Raw genomic sequence first — 10,042 nt, forward strand, 5'->3', positions numbered from 1 at the left:
CTATAAGTTGGAACTGACTCCACTGCACATAACCAACCAATCAAAAATTTATTTTATATGCATTGTACTAATATAAAACTTTTTATTGTGAATTAAATGAAAGGTCACAGAGCAGATCATCAATTTTACACTCAATAAATTATATACTTCATTTCATTTCAATGATTGTAATCCCCGCCTTGTAACCTCAGCTATCCCACTTCTTCCTCCTTGTTATTACTTAGTTTTTACTTCTATTCTGTGAAAATTCATATTGGTGAAAATGGAATTAACACTTAATGCCTTTTCAATCTATTTAGAACATGTTGGGCAGAGAAAAATGTCAATGAGCCAAATGTCACATTGTTCCAGTAAAAGCTCAGATAAATCCAGTTTTGTTAATCAATACAATGGAATTCAATATAAAATGCATTCAAATTGTTGATGAACTTCAAATTCATATGACATTTAAATATGATAGGAGGACGTACCCTAACAGAAGTGAAAAAACAGAACTGAGGGAAAATGCTTATAGCATTTTCAGTTTAAAAGTTTTTGTTCATTATGATTTTTTGCTCATTTAAAATAAGCATTCACTTTTTTCCTATTTTATCTGGAAATTTATTAGACATTATTAATCTGTACTACAGAAGAGGATCTAGACAAGGTAAAAATAATTAAACTTCTAATTTGCCCTGATGTAGCACCTTTCATTACTCTTAAAATTCCTGAAGTGCTCTTTTCCAAATCCCATATTGATTGAAGAACCCAACAGTCAAGACTGGAAGTGGGAACATGAATGGTGGTAGTGCTTGGTGGCTGTGTGCCATTGAGTCAATTTTCAGATGCTGTAAAGCCTTATGGAAGCAGAAAGTCTCTTCTGTGTCCCACAGAGCAACTGGTGGATTTGAATGGGTAATTTTGCAATTAGAAGCCCAATACGTAACCTACTATGGCCACCAGAGCTCCTTAGGCTCATGAGTAACTAACATCAACTCATACTCTAGTGTCTTCTTTGCTGGCTTCTTATTGTTCTTTTCTACCTCCTGCAACTATAACAAAGTCTGACTTGCATAAAAAAATGTGATCCTCCCAGAGTCATGGAGTATTTATGTAAAAAAAATTAACTTTGTAAATTTCAATGAAAATTAATATAAAAGTGTCCAAACTATGGTAGGGTTTTAGTTAAAACAATCTAGCTGATAAGTTTAGATGTGGTTTCAATTTTTGTAGAATAGAACATAAGTCATTTCCCAGTCAAGGTTCTAAACTTTGAGAGGATAAAGAGTCAAAAAGCACAGGATGCTGGAGATTCTCATATTTCTACCATTTGAACCAGGAAGGCAGTGAGATACTATGGAAAGAACACTGGTTTGGGATCAGAGAAACAGGATACTGGCCTTGAATATGAATCACCTCAACTTTTTCTGCCTTAGTTTCCTCATCTGTCACAGGCTACAACCATACTTTACGGTCTTTCACATTATTTTTCTCAAGTTTCTCAGTCTGCTTCTGAGTTTTACTTACTTATTACCTAAAGACTTCTTCCCATAGATACAGTTTATATACAGTGAAGGGGCCCAGTGCTTTTCTGCTTCTGGACAGAGCAAGGACAGGAGTGCAGTGGTGGTCAGGGCCAATGCAGTCTATTCTGCCCTGCTCCTGGTATCGTGGATAGGGGAGAGACAGAGAGGAGAAAACAGGCTTCGACTAGAGCATAGTTGTGCAAAACCAATGATCTACACAACCCAAGAGTGACTATATATTCTTGTTTAGTATTTGTCTGATTGAGTCTCTTTCAACTTTTATTCATTCAACAAACACTAAGCTCTTACTATATGCAGGAGAGATGCTCAATAAATGATGTCATTGTTGTTAAGTACCAGTGAATTTGTTCTAACTAATAGCGACCCTGTATAGGGTTTCCAAGGAGTGGCTAGTGGATTTGAACTGCCAACCTTGCAGTTAGCAGACCTGTGCTTATTTTATAGCTCCAAACCAGCACTCCCAATAACTGTCAGAAAGGTAAAAGAGCCATAAATTCAGAAGTCACTCCAGCTCTCTAGAAAGTATACATAAGTTTTCATGCTCTGCTCCATTTCCAGCCTCATTTCCACTTACAAGTTGCTGAATACTCATGTGATCAAGTCCTTTAGCTCAATATGACATGGTCTGTGATGAATGCAAATGTCCATTACTAAGAGGTCACCTTTTGAAGCAGGTGCCAAGCTTGCCTTAGTGGAGCTTCAACTTCATCTGAAGATATGCCACATGTTGATGTCTGTTATAGATGACAAAAGACCACCAAGTCCAATGATGCCAGGATTGAATTTATAGATCCCCAGCTGGTCTAGAGGGTTCAGCATAGCACCGAAGTTCTTCACCATGTCCAGAAGCAAGGGAGGACATATCTAAGGATTGGAATAAGAAAAGGAGAGAGGACTGGAGCTACTCTGTTTCTTCAACAGCACTGTGCACTAGAGGATTCTGTGGTGGTGATTTCTTCTTCTTTGCCCTGTTGTATACAACCTGCTCAATTTTCAGGGAGATTTCATACAGATTCTTGGCTAGGCTCAGTAGGAGACGGGTAGCCCACATTCACCACTTTTTGTTGATGTCAGAGGTGAGCCCTACATTTCTCCCCAAGAGGACAGTGTCACAGAAGAAATAACCCACATGGTTTAAGTTGGTTAATGTTACACACAAGTGGTACACCAGGTAAGTGGCATGAATAATCTTCTGAGTTGCCTGTACAGCATGTACCACATTTCCTACTCTGAACCCTTAGACTCAGTAAGTGTTCTGAAGAAGCTACCTTTAGGAACATTATAATCTCAGGAAAACAGTACCTGCAGTGAACACTCCCGGATTCCCGATCTGGATCTTCCAATAACTAGCGGCATGACCTTGAATAAGCTCCTTCTGGCTCAGAGACCAGTGATGTCTAAGGACCTTTAAGCTCCAACACAGTAAAGAATCTTCAATAAAACATCTAATCTTTAATGTCATCCTGAAATGGTCACTCTACCCTTCCTATTCTTCTGCTTGACAAAGATATAGGAAGGGTAGAGTGATCATTTCAGGATGACATTAAAGTTCTCTTCTGTCAAGCTAGTTTCCTCAATGATTATCTATGGCCACTGCTTACACTGGACTTGACCGTGATGAAGCAAATGGAGTAAAACCCTCAGGACCTTCATTTGCTTATGGGGCACAACTCAAAATGAAGACAAACAGCTGTAAACATCCATGAGCAATCAGAACATGGAGTGTACGAAGTATGAATCTAGAAAAATTGAAAACTGTCAAAAATGAAATGGAACGTATAAATATAATTATCCTAGGCATTAGTGAGCTGAAATGGACTGGTATTGGCTGTTTTGAATCTGACAATCACATGGTTTGCTCTGCTAAGAATGACAAACTAAAGAGGAATTGTATTGTATTCATCATCAAAAAGAACATCAAGATCTGCCTTGAGGTATAGTGTTGTCTGTGTTAGATAATATGCACACACCTCCAAGGAAGACCAGCTAATACCACTATTATTCAAATTTACGTACCAACCGCTAAAGCTAGTGATGATGAAATTGAAGAATTCTACCAACTTTTTCAGTCTGAAATTGATTAAATATGCAATCAAGATGTAATAATAATTGGAAGCAAATGCTGTTGAATGATGATGCATGGAGGGGATTGTAATCATTGCAATGAAACAAAATATGAAAGGAGGAATGTAAAGCTGATGTTCTCCCATGTAAACTATTAGCCAATTCACAAAAAATCTTAATAAATAAATAAAAATTACCTAAAAAAAGAATGTAATGATAATTATAAGTGATTATAGAGTTTCAATGGTCTAAGGAGTCCAGGTGTGGCTAGTGGGTTAATGCGCCAGACTGCAAAGCTGTTTGAACTGCAAGGTCGGCAGTTTAAGCTCAGCAGCCGCTCCTCAGAAACCCTATACAGGGTCGCTATAGGAAGGAACTGACTCGAAGGCATTTCACAACAACAACAACAAACCTTGTTGTTAGCAGTCCAATACTGAACTTATCCTACAGCACCAGGACTTAATCTATTTATATACACACAAAAGTTGGAAACAAATTGGAAGGGTCAGTAGTTAGAAATTAAGGTGTTGGTGACAGAAATGATGCTGGAGATCTTATGATAGAATTTTGCAAGACCAATGACTTGTTCATTAAAAATAGCTTTTTAAAATAACATAAAAAGACAACGATACATGTGAATCTCATCAGATGTAATACACAGACATCAAATTAACTACATCTGTGGAAAGAGACCGTAGAAAAGCTCCGTATCATCAGCCCAAACAAGACCAGACTGTGTTACAGACCATCAGATGCTCATACTCCAGTTCAGGTTGAAGCTGAAGAAAATTAAAACATGTCTATGAGAGCCAAAATACAACCTTGAATATATTCCACCTGAATCTAGAGATCATCTAAACAACAGATTTGATGTGTTGGACACAAAAGACCAAAGACCAGAAGAATTGTGGGATGACATCAAGAACATTATACAGAAAGAAAGCAAATGGTCAATAAGAAGACAAGAAACAAGGAAAAGGCCAAAATGGATATCAGAAGAGACTCTGAAACTTACTCTCCATTGTTAAGATGTGAAAGCAAATGAAAAAAGTGAAGAGGTACAAGAGCTGAACAGAAAATATCAAAGGTCAGCTCGAGAAGATAAAGTCAACCATTACAATGAAATATGCAAACACCTGGAGTTAGAACACCAAAAGAGACAAACATGCTAAGCATTTCTCAAAGTGAGGGAAATGAAGGAAAAATTCAAGCCTCGATTTGCATGAGCAAAATATTAGATGATGCAGAAACTATCAAAAGAAGATGGAACAAATAAATACATGGAGCCACTGTACCAAAAACAAATGGTCGATGTTCAACTATTTCAAGAGGTAGTATATGTATATGTTGTCAATGGTACTGAAGGAAAAAGTCCAAGATGCATCAAAGTCATTGGCAAAAACAAGAATCTGATAATTGTTGTAATACAAATTGAAATCTTTCAACAAACTGATGCAGCACTAGAGGTACTCACTCATCTGTTCCATGACATTTGGAAGGTAATACCTGGCCAACTAACTGGAAGAGATCCGTATCTGTGACCATTCCAAAAAGAGGTGACCCAAAAGATATGCAGAAATCATTAGACAATATCATTAATATCCTATGAAAGCAAAATTTTGCTAAATATACTTTAAAAATGGCTGAAACCACACATTGATAGAGAATTATTAGAGATGCAAACCAAATTCAAAAGAGGACATGGAATGAGGGATACCATAGGCTGAAAGTAGAGAATACCAGAAAGATGTTTGCCTGTGCTTTGTTGACTACGCAAAGGCTTTCAATCATGTGGATCATGACAAGCTATGGACAACATTGCAAAGAATGAATATTCTGAAACACCTAATTGTGCTCATGAGAAATGTGTACATAGACTAAGAGGCAGTTGTTCAGACAGAACAAGGGAATACCGAATGGTTCAAAATTGAGAAAGGCATGTACCAGGGTTATATTCTTTCAGCATACTTAATCAATTTATATTCTGGGAAAATAATTCTAGAAGCTGGATTATATGAAGAAAAACATGGCATCAAGATTGGAGGAAGACTCGTTAATAGCCTGTGATATGCAGATGATACAGCCTTGCTTGCTGAAAGTAAAGAGGACTTAAAATACTTGCTGATGAAGATCAAAGGTCCTAGCCTTTAGTATGGGTTGCACCTCAATTTAAAGAAAGCAAAAACCTTCACCACAGGACCAATAAATAACATCCATATAAATGGAGTAAACATTGATATTGTTCAAGACTATTTTGCTCAGATCAGCCATCAACACTAATGGAAGCTACAGTTAAGATATCAAACAACATATTGCTTTAAGCAAATCTGCTGCACAAGATCGCTTTAAAGTGTTGAAGAGCAAAGATATTGGTTGGAGGAATAAGTTGCACTTGATTTAAGCCATAATATTTTGAATAACCTGATATGCATGTGAAAGTTGAACAGTGAATAAGGAAGAGCATAGAAGAATTGATGCATTTGAGTTATAGCGATGGTGGAGAATACTGAAAGTACCATGGACTGCCAAGAGAACCAACATATCCTTGCAAGCCAGGATGGCCAAACCTTGTCTCTCATACTTTGGTCATTTTATTAGGAGGGACCAGTCCCTGGAGAAGGATGCCATACTTGTTAATGTTGAAGGTCAGAGAAAAAGTGGAAGACCCCCAACAAGATGAATTGGCACAGTGGCAGCAGCAGTGGACTCAGGCACGGTTGGTACAGGACCGGGCAGTGTTTTGTTCTGTTGTGCATAGGGTTGCTATGATCTGGTTCTGACTCGATGGCAACTTTCAACAACAACAACAACAACAACCTGTGCTGTTAGTGTTGTTATTAAGTACTTTTGAGTCTGTTTTGACTCATAGCGACCCAGTATAGGGTTTTTGAGCAGCAGCTGTTGAGTTTGATGAATCGCCAATCTTGTGGTTCACACCGATCTTGCACTCCAGTGCTTATTGTACAGCGCATATCTCCACAGTTACTTCTGCTTACAACACAGCATTGAAAAGCTCAAATTTCTCTGCATAATTTTTGTTCTCCAACAACTACAGAAAATTAGGAAGATAAAGAGTACAGTGGGAGTTTGTCTAGAAATTAATTGATGCTTCTCTGACAAAAAGTTTTTTGTTTTTTTTAATCTAATATGGCGCTGTAGGATAAGTGCAAGGTTCATGCTTCAAATTAACCAGCCACTCCTCAGAAACCCTACACAAGGTTGCTTTGAGTTGGAAGTGATTTGATGGCACTTAACAACAATGATCATATTACTTGTGATTTGAAGTTTATAAAATGTATGCCAAGGCATTGCATCATTTGCTCATTGTAGAAATAATACTTAAATCTTGGAAAGCTAAACCTAATTTATTGGCAATTCATTTGGTGTATGCATGTACAGTAATAAGCCAAGCAAGATTTACTAATGTTACTAATAAGAAGAGATGGCTTCTTTTCTCAAGGTCTCACCAGAAATAAGTGGTCTGGACACTAAGACTTGATCCAAGCACTTTTACTGCAAAGTCTGTGTTCTGACTTTCTAGGACTACTGTGGGTTCTTCCTGCCTAACTCATCTTGACTGTGGTCCCCTCTATTAGTCCTTCTCTCTGGGTTTTCTCCTGCCTGATCAGCCTCCTCATGGAACACACTTTTCACTTTTATGCATCATTCCGTGTCTTCACTCCCACCTTTTTTTATTCCTGAATGAGAGACACTCACCATTGATATCCAAAGCCATTATTTCAAATTCATTTGGAATTCCACTGTCTTTTCTTGAACACATTTGTAAAACGAATTGTTGTTGTTGTTAATTGTCTTTAGTTAAGGACCCCTTTGCCATGAGGACTACGTGCCAAATAATGATATTTGCTGAAACAAGATACTACTCAATCTTTTTTAGAATTGACTTCATTAAAAAATGGGAAAAAAATCATTTTAGGTAACAACAACAGAGGTTTCATCAGCTTTTATTAGTTTATTGTTGTTGCTAAATGCCAGCAAGTTGGTTCAGACTCAGAGTGTCCTTGTATAGGGTTTCTGAGGAATGGCTAGTAGGTTTGATCTTCTGACCTTCTGTTTAGCAGTCCAATGGTTATCCTGCCGCACCATGTTAGGACTTCTCTATCAGTTTAGGAAATCATTTTTAGCAATTTTTCCATTTTACTAGCTTGTGACTTAGAGTTAAAGAACATAAATTATAAAGATCTTTTTTTTCCTTGCAACTATTACAGAAAGAAAGCTGGAAGCCAGAAGAAATATTCTTATTTTTTTCCCCATTTTCTAAATGATAATAGAAATATTACTTTATAATCAAAAGGAAAAAAATCATCTTAACTTCTTCATCGCTAGGCTTCCTAAACAACAGCAAACACAAAGACAAAAATAAATCTCTTGGATCTAGTAGGCTGAGGACTCTGTTTTTAGGCTTGGATGGTTTGCCCACCATTCCTTTTAAATCAATCTCTGTGATTCAAGAAATTTAAGACCACTGGTAGAGTAGTGGTTACGAATCAGGCTCTGAACTGCAAGGTCCACAGTTGGAAACTGCTAGTTGTTCCACGGGAGAAAAATGAGGCTTTCTGCTCCTGTAAAGATTTACAGCCTTGGAAACCCTGTATAGGGTCGCTATGAGTCAGAACCGACACCATGGCACATAACAACAACAATAACACTGTAGGATAAGAGTCCTGACATGTTGCTGTGAGCTAATCACTGGATCACTAGGTTAGTTTGAATTACAAGGCTGGTGGTTCAAACTCTCCAGCCATTCCTTGGAAACCCTGTACAGGGTCATTGAGAGTCAGTGCTGACTTGACTTGAAGGTACTTAACAACAACACTGTAGGATAAGCACTGGACTACAAGGTTGAATTGAATCACAGGGGATGTTTCAAATCCACCAGATGCTACTTGGAAACCCTATACTGGGTTATTATGAGTCAGAACTGACTGGACAGCACTTAACAGCAACAACAACAACAATTACTGCAAGGAATCCTGAGGATACAGTGATAAAAGTGCTTGACTGCTAACCAAAAGGTCCATAATTCGAACACACCAGTCCCTCCATGGGAGAAAAATGTGGTGGTCTTCTTTTATTAAGATTATAACCTTGGAAACCTTATGGGGAAGTTTATTCCATCTAATAGGGTAGATGTGAGTCAGAACTACTACAATGAGTTTGTTTTCTTATGCTAACCCCAGCTAGAGTTTAACTCTTGACATTTTGAAGTTTAATTCTAGAACTTTGAAAAACCTATCTCTGATATACTTTTGCTGTTAGAGTTAGTATAGATTTTTCACTTTTAATATGTTGTTGTTGTTGAGTGTTGCCTAGTCGGTTCTGACTCATAGCAACCCTGCATAGGGTTTCCGAGGAGCAACTGCTGGGTTCAAACCTTTAACATAGCATTGTATTATTTTAAAAGGTGAACTTTTGGCAATCTACCTATAGTTAATACTTTTGAGTTGGATACAGCCATGTAATTACATTTGCCTATGGAATGTGATCAGAAGGGTATGCATCTTACTGGTGGATCTTGGTCAGAGAAATTTGAATCTCTACTACACTGTCCCCTCTTTTTCTTCCTACTCTCTGGAGTATTGGTGTGGCACTGCAGGTTAATCACTGGACTGCTAACCATATAGTGGGTGGTTCAAAACTACCAGCTGCTCCTTGGAAATCTATAAAGGATGGTTTTGAGTTGGAACTTACTCAATTGCACAACAACAATCTGGATCATAGATGTGGTATTCATCTTACAGATGAGTACAATGCATTAGTGGGTACAGAACAATAACTAGGAAGGAGTCCAAATACCCTAATTGTGGAGGAATACTCCTACACAAGCCTAGAGTGGGAGAATTATAGCATGTTTTTAAGCTGCACAAGTCTCTTAAATTATCTCTCTTCCGTATCCCCACTTTATTTGCTTTCTCCTGCTGTTATAGGAAGAATGGAACCTAAGCATATCTTTGAGCTTGCCTGACTATCTTCAAAATATCTAAAAGATTGGGAATAGAGTCCATGACCCATGTCCCAATCAATCATGCATTCTAGTTCCTCTTCTGTGAGCCTGTTGCTGTGATATATATTTAGAATTGACATTCCACCATTCCACCATTTTATCTCTGGACTAATCAAGATGGCAGTTCGGGTAGATATGCAGTGAGGAGCTCCATCAACAACAACATGGAATAACAGGCTAAGCAGGCTCAGGGGATGGTGCTGGAACTCTGAAACACATAGAAAGGAATATTTGGAGGATTGGAGGGCTTACAGATATGATAATTTATAGGAGAATCAAGAAATCCATAGTTTTCTAATTCAAGATGCTCAGCTATTCCTGGAGCCACCATTTTGGGAGAGACAAGTTGATTGTATCAGGATTGATATAGAAATTTAAAGTGACAATTTTGACATAAAACCAAACGGCCACCACTCATCTGTCTGTC

General features: G+C 37.8%; 2 pseudogenes; one reads left to right on the forward strand and one right to left on the reverse strand.

The window, feature by feature from the left end:
• The window catches only part of LOC102821190, a 4,809-nt pseudogene extending 2,664 nt beyond the window's left edge, over positions 1-2,145 (forward strand).
• Positions 2,146-2,214: 69 nt separating this feature from the next.
• On the reverse strand, positions 2,215-2,988 carry LOC102821590 (annotated as a pseudogene).
• Between the last annotated feature and the right edge of the window lie 7,054 nt (positions 2,989-10,042).

Source organism: Chrysochloris asiatica, unplaced genomic scaffold, assembly GCF_000296735.1.
Source record: "Chrysochloris asiatica unplaced genomic scaffold, ChrAsi1.0 scaffold00002, whole genome shotgun sequence".
NCBI lineage: Eukaryota > Metazoa > Chordata > Mammalia > Afrosoricida > Chrysochloridae > Chrysochloris > Chrysochloris asiatica.